Source organism: Copadichromis virginalis, linkage group LG16 (assembly GCF_057382275.1).
Source record: "Copadichromis virginalis isolate Kocher_CV1m ecotype Utaka linkage group LG16, C_Virginalis_male_GT1.1, whole genome shotgun sequence".
NCBI lineage: Eukaryota > Metazoa > Chordata > Actinopteri > Cichliformes > Cichlidae > Copadichromis > Copadichromis virginalis.
In genome coordinates, this window is record NC_140633.1 from 25,482,296 (window position 1) to 25,504,060 (window position 21,765).

Here is a 21,765-nt window from a genome sequence, read left to right on the forward strand (position 1 = left end):
ACCTTTCTGGAGTGGATCATTCACATACTCACCAAGACTTTTATGACCTTGCCTCCCCCTCTCACAGACCTCCATCTGCAGACAATGTAAGCCATGAAATATCCTCAAATGGATCTACCTCTTCAGTCTTTTCCTTACTCTTTTCTAACTCACCTCTCCTGTTGTTGCAGTGACTGATCACTGGTCCTCCCACTCACATTCCTGACCCTATATTCCCTTTGACATCTCATCTAACTCTAGGACCCCGCTGACTTGCTCATGTCCACCCCAGTTACTCACAGTATTTATCTTGCATCTCGGTTATCAGTGTCTAGTTCCTGTTCTTGTAGATAGCATCGTTTCTGTATATGGCATAGTTGTAGTATTTTTGCCCATGTCATAGCTCTGGCTCTAGCTCATGTTCCTGTGTATAGTCTTCATAGTTATAGCATTTTATGATCGTCACAGCTCAGGGTTTGTCACTGTTCTTAGTAGTATTTTGCTCTTGCCCCTGTATATAGTACCTGCCCCTGCACTAGTGTTGACCTACATATTTAATACCATAATAGTGTCACTTAACCTTATAGTCGCTGTTTATGTTCACAAGCACTGCCGCTGTTCAAGTCTTGTGAGTAAAAGTCATGTCACGTATCTTGAGCATCTCTGTTGAATCTGTCTTTTGGGTCCAATCTATGTCTGATGGCTCGCGCTGTGGCAAGAAGTCACTTTCATTTCTCCCACTGAAAATGCTACGTCCAGATGAACAGAATCAACCTTTTGGGACTAATGAATGAAATTCTGCTTATCATGCATATAAAAAAAGAACATTCTACAACTACACCTTTGGCTCACATAACTGATGACTTAATAAGTGATATTGAAGGAATTAATTATGATGAAGGAAATGACCTCCTAGCCCATTGTTCCTTCAGTGGGCTGGTTTCAGTCATTATGCAAATGTACTGTTTATAAGATTGGGGAAACCTGCAGTCAGCTGAGACTGAAGAGGTCACTTGGCTGAGTGACAAAATGTTTCTCCCACTGAAAACGCTACGTCCAGATGAACAGAATCGACTTTTTGGAGAAGCGATATTGAAGATAAAACGATTGTTGGAACAGTGTTGCTAGATCTGAGCGCAGCGTTTGATGCAGTTGATCATGAAATCTTATTGGATAAATTAAATTGTTTTGGTTTTGAAAGGTCTGCTGTTCAGTGGATTAAGAGTTATTTAACCAATAGGCAATTTGCTGTAACATTTAGTAGGGGTAACTCTGTGTTACATCCTGTGAGGCTATGGGAGTGTGGGGGTTGGGTGTTTGCCCGCTCTCTCCACCTCCTCCTCTCTTGCCACTCCTACCCCCTCTGTCTCTCTCACTCTCCTCTCTCCCCAGGACACAGCTGCTTTTGATTAGCCTCGTTTGCCACTTGGGCCCAGTCAGCAGTCACCTCTGAGGCTATATAAGCAGGGGATGAACTGTGAGTGAGGTGGTTTTTCCCCTCTGTGGCTCTACACTTTTTTCTGCTAGGTTTTGTACAGACAGCCTCCTTCGACTAGTGAGTAGACAGGCTTGTGGGCCCTGAGAGTGTCTCCCCGCGGCGAGGAGTAAAGTAGGAAGTGTGGAAAGTGCGTCCCTTATTTGTTAGGTAGTTTTTTCTTTTGTTGCTGTGATTGTTTCCTTTGTTTCTTTGGCATTATTGGTAGAATGGCGTTGCTGGCTCTTTAAGTTAAGGTTATTTGTAATAAAACTATATTATTTGTAATAAAACTATATTATTATAGAGCAACTCTGTCTGTTTTCCTTTTTATTCTATTTCCGGACCCATTTGTTACTGGTCCCCACACTCACATCCCTAGACCTCTTTGTGGCGATGTAACAATGTGGGGGCTTGTCTGGGAAATGAATGGAAGGAACAGCGACTAAGTTTTGGTGTGTTGTTTGCCGGTCACTTGTTTAGTTGTATCATATCTACTACGTTCTCTCTCCAGTTAGCACAGGGGAGTGTCTAGCTGAGTGTAACCTACTCCTTCAGGCACTCATTTTTTTATTTTGCCTTTTTTATTTTTGGAGTAATCCCGGGTGGGGATTAGTTCCCTGTCGGGGGTAGGCTTGTCAGTGCTTTGTGCGCCTGGTGCACTCCAGAAGCTAAGTAGGCTAAGATTTTAGTAGGCAGGTCTGGGGAGAGGGTCGGTGGTATTTTTATTTATTGGTTAACCCTGTGGCCACACACATTTTGCACCCGTCTTTGATTTGTGTGTTGGAGGTGGTTCTCATTTGTTATTATTGTTAGCCTGGGGTAGTTTTTTTGTTGTTGTGGTTTTTAACCCTTTAGAACCGGTAGGAGCGGACACGCTCCATTTTGCGTAACTATTTTTAAATCCCGGTAGCACTGCAACCACGTGAGCTAGCGCTATAATTTTTTTTGCATATGAAACCGGAGTAATTGTACTTCCATCTTATGCCATCAGCTTGTCCTCGGTCACAGTTTCCTTCCACATATAGCTTTGCAAAAACTGCATAAAAAGCGCTTGTAGCAACAAAAACATAATATTCCAGAAACACGCTTTGCCGATCCGATCAGCTGTTTGTAACACTTCCTACGTCCATCAGCGCGAACTATCACATGACCGCCATGACCTGCCCGAAACCGGAAGTGACGTCATTTTGCGGAAATGTAGTTTTTTTTTTTACCATCGTGGCCTCATGAGCTTATACTTGTGTTTTTAAAAGTTATGTTTGACTTCATGACTTTCTGTGTCGTTTCTGGGATGCTTAGGACTCATATTTCACTGCTGGAAATAGTTTATTTTGATGCATATGCTGTTAATTTTGCAAATTTGCACTATAATATATTTTTTCGTTTTTCCTGTAGTATATGAAAATTGGTGTATCTCAAAAATAAAACTATGAAAACACTCAAAATAAATTTCCTTTGGTGGGAAACTAGTTTGTGCAACTTTTTTGTATTTACAGTTTTGAGGGATAAACCTCTTAAATTTCTCTAACTAGAAATATATGTTAAAAAAACAAAAATGATTTTCAATTTTTTTGTAGTTTATTGCACTTTTTTGCAATTTATGTAATTACTATGCACTTAATGCATACATATTATAAGAATTTGGACTATAATGATTGTATTGATGTATAGCAACTTGAAATGCTCCCAAAAATTGCACTACAGCATGTAAAATATAATATAAGCTCTGGCGGAGTTCGTCCTATGGTAGGTCTTAAAGGGTTAAGAAAGAGTGTTTTAAAATATTAGATGGAATCACCCAGGTTGCTGTAATGAAAAATATTTAGATATTTAAAGAAAATTATTTATTCATTATTTATAATAATTTATTTATTTATTATTAACTTATAATTAGAGTACCATCAGGCAACTCAAGAATTATATTCTACTTCAATTAGACTGACTACTTATTTTTCTCGTACAACTTGTATTTGCTCAGTCCACTATGAAAGTTGATTGAAAATATCATTTTCTTCATTTTGGTGACTAGCCCCTCCGACTCAGTTTGTCCTCAAAACTGCTGCTATTATTAGCCCACATCCTAGGCTTCACCATGGAAATTATTAATATGCGGCAGGTGGTGATGATGATCATTGTGATGAATTATTGGATGAACATGCTGATGATGGCATATACAATTATAAAAAACTTAAAAATTTTCATAAACAAAGAAGATGATAAGGGCAATGAGAAAAAAATTTAAAAGTTATCTCAAATGGCTACACATAATTCAGAACTGGATAGTCAGATTATCAATCCAATTGCTTTTCCTGCCTGTCAGGAGCCCAGCAAGAGGTGACAAAAGCCAGAGAATCTTCTTGTTGACAAGGGTTATAAAGGCTTTCTGATTAAAAACTCATCACAGAGTAAGGGAATTTGTGTTTGGTAATTTACTTTTTTGTTGTAACAATGCTTCCAGACAATAAACCTGACAGTAGATGAAACAGGAAATTCCTAATTTTCAACATTAAAGTGTCAAAGTCATTGTAAAATATCTCTGTTTAACCATCTGGTATGTTTTCTGTTTTCTTTTGTGACTAAAAATATTGGTTCATGAGATTTACATTCATTGAATTCTATTTTTATTTACATTTTAAATGGTGTCCAAACTTTTTGGTATTAGGTCATATTGTAATTTACAATGCATGTAGTGAAGATGCAGTAATGAATACCAGTAACAAAGTGCAATAAAGTAACCAATGAAGAAGTGAAAGGGACTTTAGAACTGAAAAGATCACTTATATAACACTTTCATATCACATCATACCACATAGGAAATTACCTGATGTGTAGATGACCTCCTGCAAGCCGTCTGTATATTGTCTTTTGACTCAGATTTAGGAGGCTTACTCTCAGCCACTTTCTCTTCTTCCTTTCTTTGTTTTCGCCTGCTGCGTCTCTCCTTTGCCCTTTTGGAGCTCATCTTGAAGGTCTTAGAGAAACTCTCTTTGCCACCAACTTTATCACTGGTCTCGGTAGCTCCTTCTTCAGCAGCAGCTATTGCTGCCTAGAAGTGGGAAGATAAGACAATGATAGTACACGGGGGGGGGGGTTGCGCAACGATACTCGTATCGATATTGAACCGTTCGATACAGTGCTTTCGATTCGGTACGCATATGTATCGAACAATACAAAATTTTTAATTTATTTTATCTTTCTTTAAACTTTCCTTCTGACGATGCTGTCTGTGTTGAGCGCTCAGTGGATCTGCGTTCGACAGTGCAGCCTAGGCGGAGTAGTCGAACGCAGATTCACTGAGCGCAGGGCAAGCTAGCGAGACAGAAGTTAAGCTCTCCTTGCAACATGGCAAATTGAACCTCCCCCACCCTCATTCAGATGTGGCGTTTGGAACTATTTTGGTGTTCATGTGACATATGACCCTGAAGGTAAGCGTGTCATGGACTAAAGTAAAACAGTATGTTGGATGTGCCACACAATGCTCAGTTACATGGGTGGGAACTAGTGTGTTAGCGCAGTTAGCTCATTAACGTGTTGACGCCGTCCAGCCCCATGCACGGGGCGATCCGCGGTAGCTCGTTAACGGAGATTTGCAGTGTTGTGGCTTTAACGTCATTTCAACGAGATTAACGCTGACAGCAATAGTGGGAACACAACGAATATGACTGCACATTTACTCCGACAGCATCCTAGTGCAAAGACAAGTGGAAGCAGACAAAAACAACAAGCACGCATGCTACAAACTTTACCCGAGTCATTTAGACAGCCGTTAGCACATGATTCTCCTTATGGGGACCTGATATGTTTAATATGCTGCTGAGAATATAGCCCAGAAGAAGCTTATAGTATAGCTTTTATTTTGGAAAGAGACATTTCTCTGTAATAAACTCTTTTCCAAAGATGAGTGATTTCTCGATCAGATAGATTTATTTTTTTTATTACTTTGTTGTTTCAGCAACATTAAATGTAAAAACTGTACGTTTGAGTTAAAATATATATTTATAATTTTAATAAATGACAAATTAAAAAGGCATGAACATTTTTTTGTATCGAAAAAATATAGAACCGTGACACCAAAGTATCGAACCGAACCGTGAATTTTGTGTATCGTTGCACCCCTAATATATATATATACATATAACATATATATTACATAATATATAAATATTCAGCACTTGTAGGTTGCTTTGCTTTCACTCTTGTGTCTAGTTCTTCCCAAACCAGCTCGATGGGTTTCAAGGCTGGAGACTGTGGTGGCCACTGCATGTTTTCAAGCTTATCGTTTTGTTCGGTATTTCTGGCATAACTTGGATTTGCATAATTGTATAATTCACACTTAGGCGCATATCAGAGGGTATTGAATGGCGCTGCAGAGTGCTGTGGTAGCCGTTTTGGTTCAGGGTGCCTCTCACTCTGTACAAGTCACTGGCCCTGGATTCAGGAAAACAGCCCAGACCTTCGCAGTTATTCCTCCATTTTTGACAGTTGATGCCACATACTGTGGAATCATCCTTTCGCCTACTCGATGGCATACAATGATTCTGTGTGATGAATCTGAGATTTCAAATTGTGATTCCTCAGTCCATAATACCTTTTTCCATCCTTCAGTAGTCCAATGTCATGGCCCAGGCAAGCCTCTTTGTCTTATTCTGATGTCTTAGCAATGGCTTTCTTGCTGCCACACGTCCTGTCAAACATACAGCTCGAAGTGGTCTGCTCTGAGAGCCGCTAGTCACTAAGCGTCACAGTTGCAGACAAGAAAGATTCTTTAGTATGAAGAATTGGATAGCACCAGGCCCTGACATGATTCACACCTACTGGCTGAAGAATCTGACTGCACACCATGAACATCTTCCAACACAAATGAACCAGCTACTAGTCACAGGCAGACACCCAGAATGGATAACTGAAGGCTGGACAGTTCTGACCCCCATGGACCCCCAGATGGGAACAGTCCCATCAACTACCAGCCAGTAACCTGCCTTAGTACTGTATGGAAGCTCCTGTCAGGCTCCTGTTCATCATAGTGGCTAAGATGAACAGGCACATGGCTCAAAACATGAGCAAGGCACAGAAAGGTATTTGCTATCTACCAGTAGCTAGTTTTAAACTGCTTTGGTATCTCAGTGCCTCAGTTACCCCCCTTAATCGTGGCAGCCGCCTGCCCTCCTCCTCCTTCTCCACCTCCACCCATGCGTGAGCACACCTTACCTGTGCCTGAAAAATTTTCAGGGGATTTAGATAAGTGCAGAGGCTTCTTAACCCAGTGCGACTTGAGTTTTCGCCAACAGACTCAAGCCTATGCTACCGACGGTGCCAAAATTGCTCTTATGGTACAACTCATGACTGGGAGAGCACTGAAGTGGGCTCAGGCAGTGCTGTGTTCCAACCCCAATGTTTCTTATCCTGACTTTCGGACCAAATTCCGCTGTGTTTTTGATAAAGGTTCTAATCCGGATGCAGCTGCTCACCGTTTGTTTTCATTAAAACAGGGCAAAAAGAGTGTGGCGGATTTCTCTGTGGATTTTTGGATCTTGGCTGTGGAGACTGGCTGGGAAGAAAAAGCACTTCGGGGGCATTTCTCAATAGCCTCAATGAAGGACTCAGACTTGAGTTGGCCACCAAAGAATTACCCAAATCTTTGGATGCTTTGATTAATATGTGTGTCAGCCTTGATGACCACATGCGAGAATACGGAGGGCGGTCTGAGGAAGCCCGCAGGGCAATAGGAAGCCCAGGTGGTTGGCTGAGCGCTTCTTCCGATGGGGGAGGAGAAGGGTAGCATGAGCTTGAGGAGACGGAGGAGGAGCCAATGCAGCTAGGGCGAGCTAGATTCAGCAAGCCGGGGTGGAGGAAGAAACGCCAGATGGGTGAGTGCTTTGCATGCGGAAAGAAGGGGCACTTTGCAGACTCTTGCCCATCCCGGCTGAAAGATTCGGCCCGTCAGTAGCGGCGGGGTTACTAATGGGTGCGACCGGAGATGTGTTACCCCACCTCAGCTGCCCCACCAAACTTATCTTTCGGTCCATAACTCATTCCTGTAATGCACTAGTGGATTTAGGGGCGGAACAAAGCTTTATGGATGAAACTTTAGCCAGGAAATTGGGGGTCCCGCTTGTTTCCCTGCATGTTCCTTTACATGTGTCTGCCCTCAATGGGGAAGTGCTGGCCAAAGTCATGCATCGCACTCATGAAATCACGCTGGTTCTTTCTGGTAATCTTGTTGAAAAGATAAGTTTGTTTCTGTTTAAGGCGCCTGATACTCCATTGGTGTTAGGTTACCCGTGACTTCAACGTCATAACCCTCAGATAGATTGGGCCCAGGGTAGTGTGGGGGGATGAAGTGAGTGGTGTCTCAAGCAGTGCTTACGGTCAGCTGTTCCCAATCTGACGCCGACAACGGCGAAGGACTCTGTCTGTGCTCCTCATCTCTCTGTTGTTCTGGCTGAGTATCATGGTCTAGCTAAAGTGTTCAGCAAGAGTTTGGCCTTGTCGCTTCCGCCTCACCGACCTTATGATTGTGGCATTGATTTGCTTCCAGGAGCTACACTGCCCACCAGCTGCCGGTACAGCCTGTCCAAGCCTTAGCGCCACTCCATGGAGCGCTATATTACGGACTCACTCTCGGCAGGCATAATTCGACCGTCCACTTCCCCGCTTGGGGCAGGATTCTTTTTCGTCGAAAAGAAAGACAAATCCCTTTGCCCCTGCATTGACTTCCGTGGTCTCAACAAAATAACCATCAAGAACAAATATCCTCTCCCTCTGCTAGCATCCGCATTCGAGTTGCTCCAGGGAGGCACCATTTTTACTAAGCTGGACCTTCGCAATGCCTATTATTTGGTTCGTATTTGAGAAGGGGACGAGTGGAAGACCGCATTCAACACGCACTTGGGCCATTTCGAATATTTGGTCATGCTTTTTGGTCTAATCAATGCTCCAGCAGTGTTTCAGGCTATGGTGAATGACGTGCTTTGGGATTTCATTAACCACTTTGCTTTTGTGTACTTGGATTATATTCTCATTTTTTCCAAGACTTGTAAGGAGCATGTTGAACACGTCCGACTGCTTCTTCAACGGCTTTTGGAGAATCACCTGTTCGTCAAAGGTGAGAAATGTGAATTTCAAGTCCCAACAGTGTCTTTTCTGGGGTTTGTGATTGACCGGGGACAGTTGAGAGCAGATCCTGCTAAGGTCAAGGCAGTGGTGGAGTGGCTGGAGCCTAAGACCCGGAAGGCACTCCAGAAATTCTTGGGCTTTGCTAACTTCTACCGTAAGTTCATTTGTAACTTGAGTACTGTGGTGTTGCCGTTGACTACTCTCACGTCTCCTAAACAGCAGTTTGTGTGGTCACCCCAGGCCCAACAGACTTTTGTGCAACTGAAACTGTTATTCTCGTTAACCCCCATTCTCATTCAAGCAGATTTATCTTGACCCTTCACTGTGGAAGTGGACGCGTCGGATTCTGTTGTGGGAGCAGTCCTTTCCCAACGAGCAGAAGGTAAACTTCATCCCTGTGCCTTCTTCTCCCGTCGTCTTTCCCAGGCAGAGCGTAATTATGATGTCGGGGATAGGGAGCTGCTGGCGATCAAGTTGGCCTTGGAAGAATGGCACCACTGGCTGGAGGGGAGTGTGCATCTGGTGCTGGTCTGGATGGACGACAAGAATCTGTCGTACCTGCAGACAGCCAAACGCCTCAATGCCCGGCAAGCCAGGTGGGCCTTGTTTTTTACTCACTTTGATCTTGTCATCACTTACAAGCCAGGGTCACGTAACACAAAGCCAGATGCCCTCTCGCGCCAGTTTGCTCCCAGTGGGGAGGAGGAGGAGAGGACTATCATCCCGGCCAGCTGTGTGGTGGGTGCGGTGACGTGGGAGATTGAGAAGTTGATCAGGGAGGCTCTGCAACTGGAACCTGATCCCGGTTCACCCCAGTGGGCTGACAGTATGTTCCCACGGCTGTCCGTGGCAAGGTCATTCATTGGGCACACACAGCTAAGTTCTCCTGCCACCCGGGTAAGAAACGTACCATCAAGTTCTTAAGACTCTTGTTCTGGTGGTCTGCTCTGGCGAAAGACGTCCAGGAGTATGTCGCTGCATGTACCATCTGTGCTCAGAACAAAGTTCCTAGCTCTCCACCCTTGGAGGATGGCGGAACGGAACAAGAGCTTGGCAGACCGTCGCCGCACCCCGGCACCCGCTTACCAGGTTGGCCAGAAGGTATGGCTCTCAACCAGGTACATTCCCCTTCGGACTGAGTCCAAAAAGCTGGGTCCCCGCTTCATTGGGCCTTTCCCCGTTCATTCGGTCCTCAATCTTGTGACGTTGAAGTTGTCTCTGCCCCACAATATGCGGATTCATAATGCGTTTCATGTTTCTCAGGTGAAACCAGTCCAGACCAGCCCGTTGTGCCCACCTGCTGGTTCCCCACCACCTGCCCGGATTATGGACGCTAGGCGGCGCGGTAGGGGCTTCCAATATTTGATGGACTGGGAGGGGTATGGTCTGGAACAGCGTTGCTGGGTGCCGCAATCCGCTATTCTCGATGACGATATGAATTCCGCAGGCAGCACCCGGACAAGTTTGGTCAGTCGCCGGGAGGCTCCCGTTAAAGGAGGGGTACTGTCATGATCCGATAGCCCTCGCCAGGCTGCCTCCATGTGTGTTATTGTGTGTGCGTGTGTGTATTGCTCCCTCCCCCTCTCTCCCTCTCTGTCTCTCTCGTAACGGGATTGTTTACCTCCGAGCGATCTATGCTTTTATTAAACATTTGAACATAATACAACACAAACTCTCGTAGAGGATATAAAGTCAGAGAGATACATTTTTTGAAACGACCAGGACCAGGCTAGTACATGTGGAGTGGCTGTAAGAAAACGACATGCAAGCAGAGCGTAGCAGCCAGCGCAACAAATTTGGATCCTTTGCTCTTAGTTAGCGGTGAGTGCAGCGCATGTTGCATCCAAACGAAAGGGCCTTTATGCTGTGCAGCGTGAGCAATGGTCCTGGGTCAGCCTGGGCTTTGTGTTAAACGGTGTTGGGAAGGTTACTTTTATTCCACTACAGATTACAGAATACATGCCCCAAAACGAATTTTGTAACGTATTCCGTTATGTTTCTAAATGAGAGTAGCATATTCTGAATACTTTCGATTACTTAATATACTTTCATGCTTTCTACAACTACATGAATGTACTATTGCTGTATGATTTATTACTATTACTGAAGGCTACTTGCCAAATTATATCTTGGGAAAAATAAAGGAGTTAGTCAGTGTACCTGAGCTTCCTTATATTGCTCTCTCAGCTGTTCAAGCATGGCCTGAAACTCCTCCTCCTTCTCCTGAGCTTCCTTTTTGACAATCTGGTTCTCCTCGTCATAGGCCATAGCTACAACACCCAGGATCAGGTTGATCAAGTAGAAGGAACCAAGGAATATTACAAGCATAAAAAAGATCATATATGGCTTCCCAGATGTCCGTAAAGTCTGGAAAAACAAACAAGAATTTGGTGTTTTTACAGTTACTTAAAATACAGTATTGATACTTGGCATATGTGGCTATAAAATTCTACCCTTTCACAGTGAATACTTTCTATTTTAGAAGCTCTCAAATTTGAGGTGCCTGTAAATTTGTCACTTTCATTTTTTATAAAGTAATCATCAAGTCTCAGATGTGTGGCAGGCAGGAATTAGACCCAAAATGCAAGACTCTGAAAACAATGTGTAAACCTCGAACAGCTTCGTTGCCAAAGTCTTATTACAATAAGAACTTAAATTCAGAGCACATAATCTGACCAGCAGAAACTGAAATGGAAGAGGGATGCACACAGTTTGGTTATTGTTACACTGTCCCTCAAAGGGGAGTCTGCACACAGCAGGTAATCAGAGAGATGGGAAATAACAAGGAACTAGGCTGAACAGAATCTAACTGACGAGACAGAGGGGAAGCGAAATTGAACATAATATACTTGAAGAAGGACACTAAATAAATCAGGAAATGAATGAATGAATGCAAATAGAATGAGACCAAATAGAACACAGAGAGACCAGACAGACACAGGAACATAGCAAAGGATAACAAAAACATGGAGACTAGACAGACTACAAAAGGAGACGCTGATGACAAGACAGAGGCAAGACCAGAAAAAGCTAGCTAGCTAGCTCAGTGCTTTCAGCAGGTGACCATATGGCTGAGAGCGGCTTGGGCCAGCTTGGGTTCGAATCTGACCCGCAGGTCTTTGCCACATGTCTTCATCTCTCTCCCTCTGCTCTCCTGTCATTTCTTCACTGTATCTGTCAATAAAGCCCGAAAAGGCCAAAAATCTAATTATACAAAAGAAGATGACACAAATTTTTGAGCTCCCAAAAAAGTTACTCTGATTCTTCAAATCTCAGCAAACACCTCGCATGCTGCCATGGGAATGTGGGATCCCCCCAGTGACATGACCGCTGCGGCACCGGGCAAACTTCCACCGGCCCCACCTCAGGTAAACAGGTGAAAATAAATTTCAGAATGACAGGACTTTGTGCTGTGGAATCTTTGATTTCATTTATTTTTTGCTGTGCTTTACTTGCATCTATTTGAAAGAGTGAGTATAAACACAAAGAATTAATGTATTTTATATTCTGGAATATGCACAAAATAGGTTTAAATGTTAAAGAAATTTCTTCAAGTCAAAGACTGTTGCATATAATTTAACTTTTGCTTGATGCAATGTGCATAAAATTAAAAGATTAAAACTAATTAAACAACTTTTAAAAAAATACTTTTTTTTTTCAATTTTATATGATGGATTATGCAGAAAAAATTGAATTGGCCTGAAAGGTCTATTGCATTAATACGTGATCAGGTTGTGTATCATGTTTTTTTTAAGTAACTAAGTATTAAAGTAAGTAATTACTTTTGAAAATAAGTAATCAGTAAAGTAACAACATTACTTTCTTGGATAAGTAATTAGTAACTAATTACTGTTGTCAAGTAACTTGACCAAAACTGATGATGACTGGTGAAACGTTTCTCCCACTAAAAACACTACATCCTGATGAACAGAAGCAACACTTTTGGGATCTCCTTACCTGACTTATTGGGCATGGATCAAGATAATGTTTGAGCTTAATTTCCTAGAACAAATAACAATGAATAAAAAACCCAGTTGAGCTTGGTTCCAAGCCTTCTTTGGCTGGAGTAGGAGTAGTGTTCTAGACATCTCATCTTAAGTCTATATTTTAAGCCTACATTTTAGAGATTTTAGCATTTTAGAGACATAAATGAGGACCTTTTAACAAATGTGTTCCCATGTGATGATGTAATCTTGTTTTTTAATTCAAATATGCTTTTATAATTAAATACTGCCCCCCCCCCCCCTTTTTTGTGTATATTTATAGTATCCTTCTTATGCATTTCATGCATGTGTTATTTTCAGACAGGTGGGGGTTTTGTCACTTCCCCCCCTCCTCATCATTAATGATCTAGTCCAGTATTTACTTGGGTGCGAATTAACCAAATAACCAATACGTCAGCTGATCTATCTATGAAGTTTTGACTGGTTAATTTGAAATTTTTTCTGTTTTTGTTTTACTATGACCCTGATGAAGGCCACAAGCTGAAACGCGTTGGTCAATTATTAAAGTTGTTCATCTTCCCTCAAGTGTTGCTGGAGTTCCTGCATTGTGAATTCTTTCATCCTCTCCATGCACCTTGGAAGTAGGTGAAGTTGTGCCAGAAATTTTTGCTGCGATTTACCAAAATTATATTAACCATATTAACCTGAAGTATATTCAAGAGTAACAAACCTACAAGAAATTTAGCAAAATATAAAACTTATTAAATAAATACAGTTAGTTATAGTGACAATTACAATTATTTACAGTGACACACTAGGCCATTCTCATAAAATCCATCCACCATGCTAGTATAAAGCTTTTGTGTCAACCTATGTTTCATATCATGACTGAGAAATACTGTCATTAGAGAGCTTGTTAATAGTCTCAATTTTGCTACTTAATTGTAAGAAGTGCTAAAAGTGAGAGTGTCATACAGAAACCTCTAAATATTATCTTTAAAGAAAATATGGTGGTGGATGAATGCTTTTCCTGCAAACACAGCAAGCCCCGCCTCTTTATATGGCGAGAGAAGGAGTAATCTGAACCTACAGGTTAAATGTCTTATCAAAACCAACCAAACATGTTCTCACGGGGTAAGTGATCAGCAAAAGAAATAAAATAAATTGAATGTTAAATGTAAAATTTTATATTACAACAAGGGATTTTATTAGAAAACTGACCAATAGCCTGAATAATGCAAAAGTTAAACACACTGAAAATTTACCAAAATGAGCATTACTAAAATTGTACACAATCATTTTACATTTTTATTGTCTTTTAGTTTCCCTTTTTAGCCTACCTGCTGATACAGCTTTTCCCAACAATCCTGTGTCATCAGTCTGAAAAGAGAAAGGAAGGCCCAGCCAAATGTGTCAAAGCTGGTATAACCATTGTCTGGGTTATTTCCCTCATTTTTGCACATATACCCCTCTGGACACTTCCTGCAAGAAAAGATCAGTTAAGATCTGAAAGAATTGTCAATGCAATACTATGAAAGAATGCATGAAACAACACTAATTCCATAAAAGTTGGGTGCTGAACAGACCAGTTGCTGGATTTCTGGGAAAGGAAAGTTGTCCCATTTTTGGCTGATTTAGCATTCTAGCAATCCTACATCTTTGTTGTTGTATTTTTCATTTGGTGATGTCCCGAATGAGATTTATTTCCCTCCTGCTACCTAGTAGATAGCAGAAGTTACAACAAATACAAAACATAACAATAAATAGACAATAATAAAATAAAAATAAATAAATAATTTTAAAAAATGTGCAAAATGTAAATAAAAACAAAACACAATGATTTAATTACATTCATTGTACTGCATTCATTGCCTGGCCAGAAAAATGTTCCTCTACTTAAAATTGACTTGAAAGACTTTGAATATCTTATCATCCACATTACGTAACCCTCAAAAGATTCAGACAATCTAAAGTGTTTAAGGTATAAAACAACGTAAATTAGAACTCATGATCTTCAGGCATTGCAAAAAAAAAAAAAAAAAAAAAAAGCATTCATGATTCTGCCATGGAAATCACTGCAAACACTCCCAGACATCATTGTCATCCACAAATAAAAAAAAGAAGAAGCTGTCTGTGAACATGATCCAGAAAATGTTTTACGATTTGAAAATGAGCAGTGTATGCCCCCATCCACATGGCATGATGTTCAGGGAAGGCCTTGCATATTTCAGCTGAAACAGCCTACTTGCAGTCTAGACCTTTCACCTATTGAAAACATTCTGTGCATCCTAAAATGAAAAAACAAACAAACAAAACAAAACAAAAAAAAGACTATAAACAATATTCCTCTCCAGAATTTCAGCAGCTGGCCTTCTCAGTTTCCAGACATTTATTGATTATTGTTAGAGATGAGGGGATGTTACACAGTGATACTTTTTCTATTTTCTGTTGTAGATAAAATATATTTTTATTACATTAGAAATTTACTGCAGTCTGTTTTTTACACATACACAATACTGACATTTTTGTAAAACTGGGGCTGTACCAGGATTGTGTTCATTTTGTATTTTATTCAGTTCTCTTATAACTGGAGAGCCAACTTGCTTACCCAGCTCCAATGCTGCTGCCACAAAGTAATGGATGATTTTTGTTGTCAGGCAGGTAATAGTAAAGACCTGATGGGGAAAGAAGGAAAATAGCAGTTATTTATTATTGTATGCAATTCATGGGGAGACTATGACAAGAATGGTTTGTTAGAAGTCCAAAACAATACATAAAACAGCAGAAGTAGAATTAGGTTACAATTATGCAATGTAGAAGACAACAAGAGTGCATCATTCTTGTATTGCAAATGTTTTATTGAATCAGAGAAGAGTGAAATACATATTAAGAGCTTAACATACACAGCCCAACAACAAGCTATTGGGACGTTTTGGCTTCTTTGTCATGGTAAGCTGTGTGGCAAGCAGGATGAACGTCCCAAATGCAGGACTCGTACATGGAAAAGTAAACTCGAAATGGCACCTTTATTTACTGGGAAAAATAATCCATGAAATAAACTCACAAAAAACAAACCAATACTTGAACACGGAAACTAAGAACTAAACACTGGGAGGCTATAAAACTAGGAAGCTGGAAACTGGAGAAGAAGGATGAAAAAACCAGGAGCACGAAGAAAACACACCGCAAAGAGGGTATGACACGACAACAGACTGAGGAAAACACTGGGCTTAAATACATACGGGAGTAACAAGGGAATCTAACACAGGAGGAGAGCACAGCTGGGAATCACACATAAAGACACAGGAAGGAAGCAAAACTGAACACACTGCACACAGGACAAGGAACTATCAAAATAAAACAGGAAACATGAGACATTCATAAAGACCCAGACTTGACACTGGGACATAGAGACATGACTGATGAGGGGAACAGAGGGAACATGAAACACAGAGATGAAAGTAACTAAATGTGGCACAAAGGGAAACTAAAGGCTACAGAAAAGTATATAACACATGGAGACAAATAAGGAAAACATGAATAACACTAAATCAAAGAATATTCATTCAGAGCCTGAACACAAATACCGGGTTGCAGACCCAGGACCTTGACATTCTTACTCTATGGCCCACGATTTATTTGAATTAAGAAGACATCTATCACTATTACTATCAAACTATTTTGGTACAGTGACCACCAAGCTAGGTGAGTGGCTCCAGCAGATCCCAGGAACAACATCCAAGGTCTCTGCTGGGAAGAGTGCAGTCCTAGAAGCAGCAAAGATACTGATCAGGACCCTCAAGCTTTCTTCTTCCTGATTTTGCTCTCACTCGGTATAGCTACATTTATCACTACAGCTATCTTCCTCTGCTTGCCCACCACTACTACACTACCACTCAAAAGTTTTAGAACACCCCAATTTTTTTATTGAAAAATATGCAGATTATTGTTTCTTTCCACTCTGAAATGAAAGCATACTACAAATAAGCACAACTCTGAGGCTTGACTCAGATGAATTTTCTCTCAGCAGCAGAGGTAGCTCTTGGTCTTTCTTTCCTGGAGCGGTCCTTATGTAAGCCAGTTTTGTCGTAGCGCTTGATCAGCTACAAATACCCCCACATATGGTGGAATGGTCTCTTACATAAACAGGCAGGGGGGAGCATGCCACCTTCTCCTGTTAAAACTGACTCTCTCTCTCTCATATATATATATATATATATATATATATACACACAGGAACATCTGTGCAGAGTATAACCTGGAAGTCCCGAGGTCAAAATGGGAGATGCCCCCAAGGGTGGTGGAGAATGACCGAGCTAAGATCCTGTGGGACTTCCAGATACAGACAGACAAAATGGTGGTGGCTAACCAACCGGACATAGTGGTGGTAGACAAACAGAAGAAGACGGCCGTAGTGATTGATGTAGCGGTTCCGAATGACAGCAATATCAGGAAGAAGGAACACGAGAAGCTGGAGAAATACCAAGGGCTCAGAGAAGAGCTCGAGAGGATGTGGAGGGTGAAGGTAACGGTGGTCCCCGTGGTAATCGGAGCACTAGGTGCGGTGACTCCCAAGCTAGGCGAGTGGCTCCAGCAGATCCCGGGAACAACATCGGAGATCTCTGTCCAGAAGAGCGCAGTCCTGGGAACAGCTAAGATACTGCGCAGGACCCTCAAGCTCCCAGGCCTCTGGTAGAGGACCCGAGCTTGAAGGATGAACCGCCCGCAGGGGCGTGCTGGGTGTTTTTATATATATATATATATATATATATATATATATATATATTAGGGGTGCAACGATATTCGTATCGATATTGAACCGTTCGATACAGTGCTTTCGGTTCGGTACGCATATGTATCGAACAATACAACATTTGTAATTTATTTTATCAACTTTCCTTCTGACGATGCTGTCTGTGTTGAGCGCTCAGTGAATCTGCGTTCGACTACTCCGCCTAGGCTGCACTGTCGAGCGCAGATCCACTGAGCGCTCAACACAGACAGCATAGTCAGGAGGAAGAGCGCAGGGCAAGCTAGCGAGACAGAAGTTAAGCTCTCCTTGCAAGATGGACCTCCCCCACTCTCATTCAGATCTGGCGTTTGGAATTATTTTGGTTTTCATGTGACGTATGACCCTGAAGGTAAGCGAGTCATGGACTAAAGTAAAACAGTATGTTGGATGTGCCATGCAATGCTTAATTACATTGGTGTGAACTAGTGTGTTAGCGCAGTTAGCTCGTTAACGTGTTGGCCGTCTAGCCCCATGCACGGGGCGATCGGCGGTAGCTCGTTAACGGAGATTTGCCGTGTTGTGGCGTTAAGGTCATTTCAACGAGATTAACCTGAAAGCACTAGTGGGAACACAACGAATATGACTGCACATTTACGCCGACATCATCCTAGTGCAAAGACAAAAACAACAAGCATGCTACTAACTTTAGCCGAGTCATTTAGACAGCTGTTAGCACGTGATTCTCCTTATGCTGCTGAGAATATAGCCCAGAAGAAGCGGATAGTATAGCTTTTATTTTGGAAAGAGACATTTCTCTGTAATAAACTCTCTTTTCCAAAGATGAGTGATTCCTCAATCAGATACAGGGCTTGCAAAATCGCTAGCCTGACGTCCTGGAGCTAGCGATCTTTCCAGTCGGGCTACAAAAATCTATCTCTTCCCTGCCCGTCGGGCTATTGTAGGAAAAATATATGTCAATGCTTTTGCATTCTTTCAGAAATGTAGCTGGGTAATTATGTCATTGGCATCGGTGAGCCACTGTCAATATGTGACATATTGAAATCGCGTTTGAATTTGCGCGTTTTTTTGCTTTCACTTTGCAATGACAGCACTGATCTGTGAGTGATGATAATTTGTGCACCAATTCCTCTGACATCGTCTTATTAATCGTTAGCTTACTATGCAAACATGACAAGTGAAATCTCCCGCAGCAAGCTTAAACATGTGAGAGGTTGATCGCGCAGAGAATCGCTGAGCTTATGTGAGTCCGTGTGTAAAAGTAGCAGTATATATATTTTAGTTCTGCTGAGCCAAATAAGACAGGTCGGGGTGAAGAAGTGACAGCCAAAGAAAAGCTTACCACAAAACGGAGAAGTTATGACAAATGAGACTATAAGGCAAAAAGAAAGTGCAGCTTTATGGTTTCATGGACAAAAGAATTTCTGTGGCTGCAATATGACGAGCTAAATAACCAGGGCTGCACATAAGTGGTCCGCAGGTGCGCATTCGCTGTCAAAATAAAAAACGCGCACAAGGGTTAGGGTTAAATTTAAAAACTGTACTTTTGAGTTAAAATATATATTTATAATTTTAATAAATGACAAATTAAAGAGGCATGAACATTTTTTTGTATCGAAAAAATATCGAACCGTGACACCAAAGTATCGAACCGAACCGAACCGTGAATTTTGTGTATCGTTGCACCCCTAATATATATATATATATATATATATATATATATATATATATATTTGTGTGTGTGTACTGTGACAGTGTTAAAAAAGCATTAAAGAGGAAAATCAAATACTCACTCATGTTTTCAAAGTCCACAGTCGCATTTGTGTTATTCCAATAACCTTTTGAAAAATCTTCTCGTATGCACTTATTTTTCAGATTGCCCATAAACAGTTGTAACCCTATTAGGGCAAAGACGCTCAAGCAGAAAACGGTGAGACTCATCACATCAGTGAGTTTCTTCACAGACTGGAACAATGCACTAATGATGGCTTTTATGCCTGTCAAACACAAAATTGATTACAGTCAGTTAAGAAACAGTAAATATTATTAACATGTATAAGCAAACAATACAAAGTGATGCCAGTGGATTTTATCTTTAGAAACACTTACTGTCAACAATGGCGTCTTTATTCAATATATTCTTTTTCCTTGTTCAATGGTGCCGCCATTATTCAATCCATTTTTGGAAATTTTAGAAGGCTTTGTAGCTGTATTTATAGCATATTTCATTTGAGCTATAGGTCTGTGAAGGTTCTCAGTCATCCAGGTCATCGTAGTCAAAGGAGCTTGCAAAGAAAAGCGTCTGGACTTCTTTAAGTTGCTTGAAGACGTTTCACCTCTCATCCGAGAAGCTTCTTCAGTTCTAAGGTCAAATGGTGGAGAGTCCCAGATATAAACCTAGTGGGAGTAACCCCCCACAGAGGGACAAAAGGACCCCCTGATGATCCTCTAATCGCCTGAGCCAAGGTGTGAAACTGGGCGTGGGTCCCAATAAGCCAGAGTTTCGGGTGAGCTCATTGTGAAACCTGGCCCCAACTTATCATGCGAATTCCTGAGGTCAGATGGCCCAGGATGTGAGTGGGCGTTAAGGCGTCTGGGAAGGGATCTCAAAACTGGATTATAGATGGCAGAGAGTTGGTGTCGTAAACCCCCGCCTCTATTCAAAGATGGTCGCTCACAGTGGACATAGATGGCTTCTTTCACTCCTCTTTCAAACCATCTGTCCTCTCTGTCCAAAATGTGAACATTGGCATCCTCGAAAGAGTGTCCTTTATCCTTAAGATGCAGATGGACTGCTGAGTCTTGTCCTGTGGAGGTGGCTCTTCTGTGTTGTCCCATGCGCTTGTGAAGTGGCTGTTTGGTCTCTCCAATGTAGAGGTCTGGGCATTCCTCGCTGCACTGTACAGCATACACCACATTGTTAAGACACCAACTCTCTGCCATCTATAATCCAGTTTTGAGATCCCTTCCCAGATGCCTTAATGCCCACTGGGACATCTGACCTCAGGAATTCGCATGATAAGGTGGGGCCAGGTTTCACAATGAGCTCACCCGAAACTCTGGCTGATTGGGACCCACACCCAGTTTCACACCTTGGCTCAGGCGATTAGAGGATCATCAGGGGGTCCTTTTGTCCCTCTGTGGGGGGAAACTCCCACTAGGTTTATATCTGGGACTCTCCACCATTTGACCTTAGAACTGAAGAAGCTTCTCGGATGAGAGGTGAAACGTCTTCAAGCAACTTAAAGAAGTACAGACGCTTTTCTTTGCAAGCTCCTTTGATTTCATTTGAGCATTCATGGACTTAGAATGAGAGCACTCTTTGTCTTTTTTATTGCCATCTATAGAACCAGTCATAAGATGACATGCATCCTAAGTCATGTAAGCCAACTTATCATTTATTAACATGTATTTTCTAACTCGAGATTGATTTATCTAAGAAATCTGAATGTGTCTATAAGCCAGAAAACAGTAAAATGGAAGACATGCCTTCACCAATAAGACACTAATAAGACCACCCTTTATGGAATAGTATGGCTTCTTTAACCATATGAAAAGTGGGTGGAGGCTAAATTATACTATAAACTAGTTAGAGATCCAAGTGGTAGAGCAGTACATGGTTTTGCATTTTGCTCCATGGACAAACAAAATTGCACAGTTCACAGAATAACTGTGCAAACAAAATTAGCTCTTCTTGTGTAGCTCACCGAAAGGTCCACAGTTAAGCGAGAGGAAAATATCCACGCACCAAAAGGGATCCAATTAATTATTATATATAATTATTAAAACATAAAAGAACAAAACAAAAATGGTAACTGCTTACCTGGAATGACAGAAACTGCTTTGAAAGCTCTTAGTACTCTGAATGTCCGAAGGACTGAAACATTGCCCAGGGGTACATACCTGCAAGAACAATTATAATTATTTTAGAAAATTTACAGAGATGACAGTAGGTGTAACATAGAACCATGCAAAAACAGTAATAATGAAGCTACAGTCAGTACCAAAAAATAACACCAACAAGCAATGTCTCTGTTTATAAAAGCCTGATTATTTATTTCTTTGGCGAGTCAATTCCAGATGTGTGACAAAAACTACAAAAATAATGAAAAAGCCCTGTACTTACGCCATGACAACGACAGAGAAATCCAGCCAATTCCAGGGATCTCTTAGAAATGTGAACTTTCCTATACAGAACCCCCGAGCTAAAATTTTAACGAGGGATTCAAAGGTGTAAATCGCTGTAAATGTGTACCTGTTAGAAAAAGGAACACCAGTTACTCTTCACAGTATCTACACTGTGTGTATGTTATGTATGTTTGTAGAACACTTACTCCACGTTCTTTGCCCACTCAGGGGGATCGCTCAGTGTCATAAATGCACAGTTAGTGAGAATAGTGCACATGATCACCACGCTGAACAATTTACAGGCTGTTGTCAAGGAAGTAACAGATTTTGTTGTGAAAGTATTTTTTTTCCCGTATAAATAAAGTAACAAC

General features: G+C 41.4%; 1 pseudogene across 1 annotated transcript in view; it reads right to left on the bottom strand.

Annotated features, from left to right (window-relative positions):
• The window catches only part of LOC146690906 (sodium channel protein type 2 subunit alpha-like), a 39,328-nt pseudogene extending 17,635 nt beyond the window's left edge, over positions 1 to 21,693 (bottom strand). Inside the window, exons 1-8 of the transcript XR_014915509.1 lie at positions 21,601 to 21,693; positions 21,393 to 21,521; positions 21,090 to 21,169; positions 19,060 to 19,263; positions 15,125 to 15,191; positions 13,857 to 13,998; positions 10,733 to 10,939; positions 4,278 to 4,502 (exon numbers count right to left, since the gene is read on the bottom strand). The product of XR_014915509.1 is annotated as a sodium channel protein type 2 subunit alpha-like (transcript). The remainder of the gene's footprint in view (positions 1 to 4,277; positions 4,503 to 10,732; positions 10,940 to 13,856; positions 13,999 to 15,124; positions 15,192 to 19,059; positions 19,264 to 21,089; positions 21,170 to 21,392; positions 21,522 to 21,600) is intronic.
• Between the last annotated feature and the right edge of the window lie 72 nt (positions 21,694 to 21,765).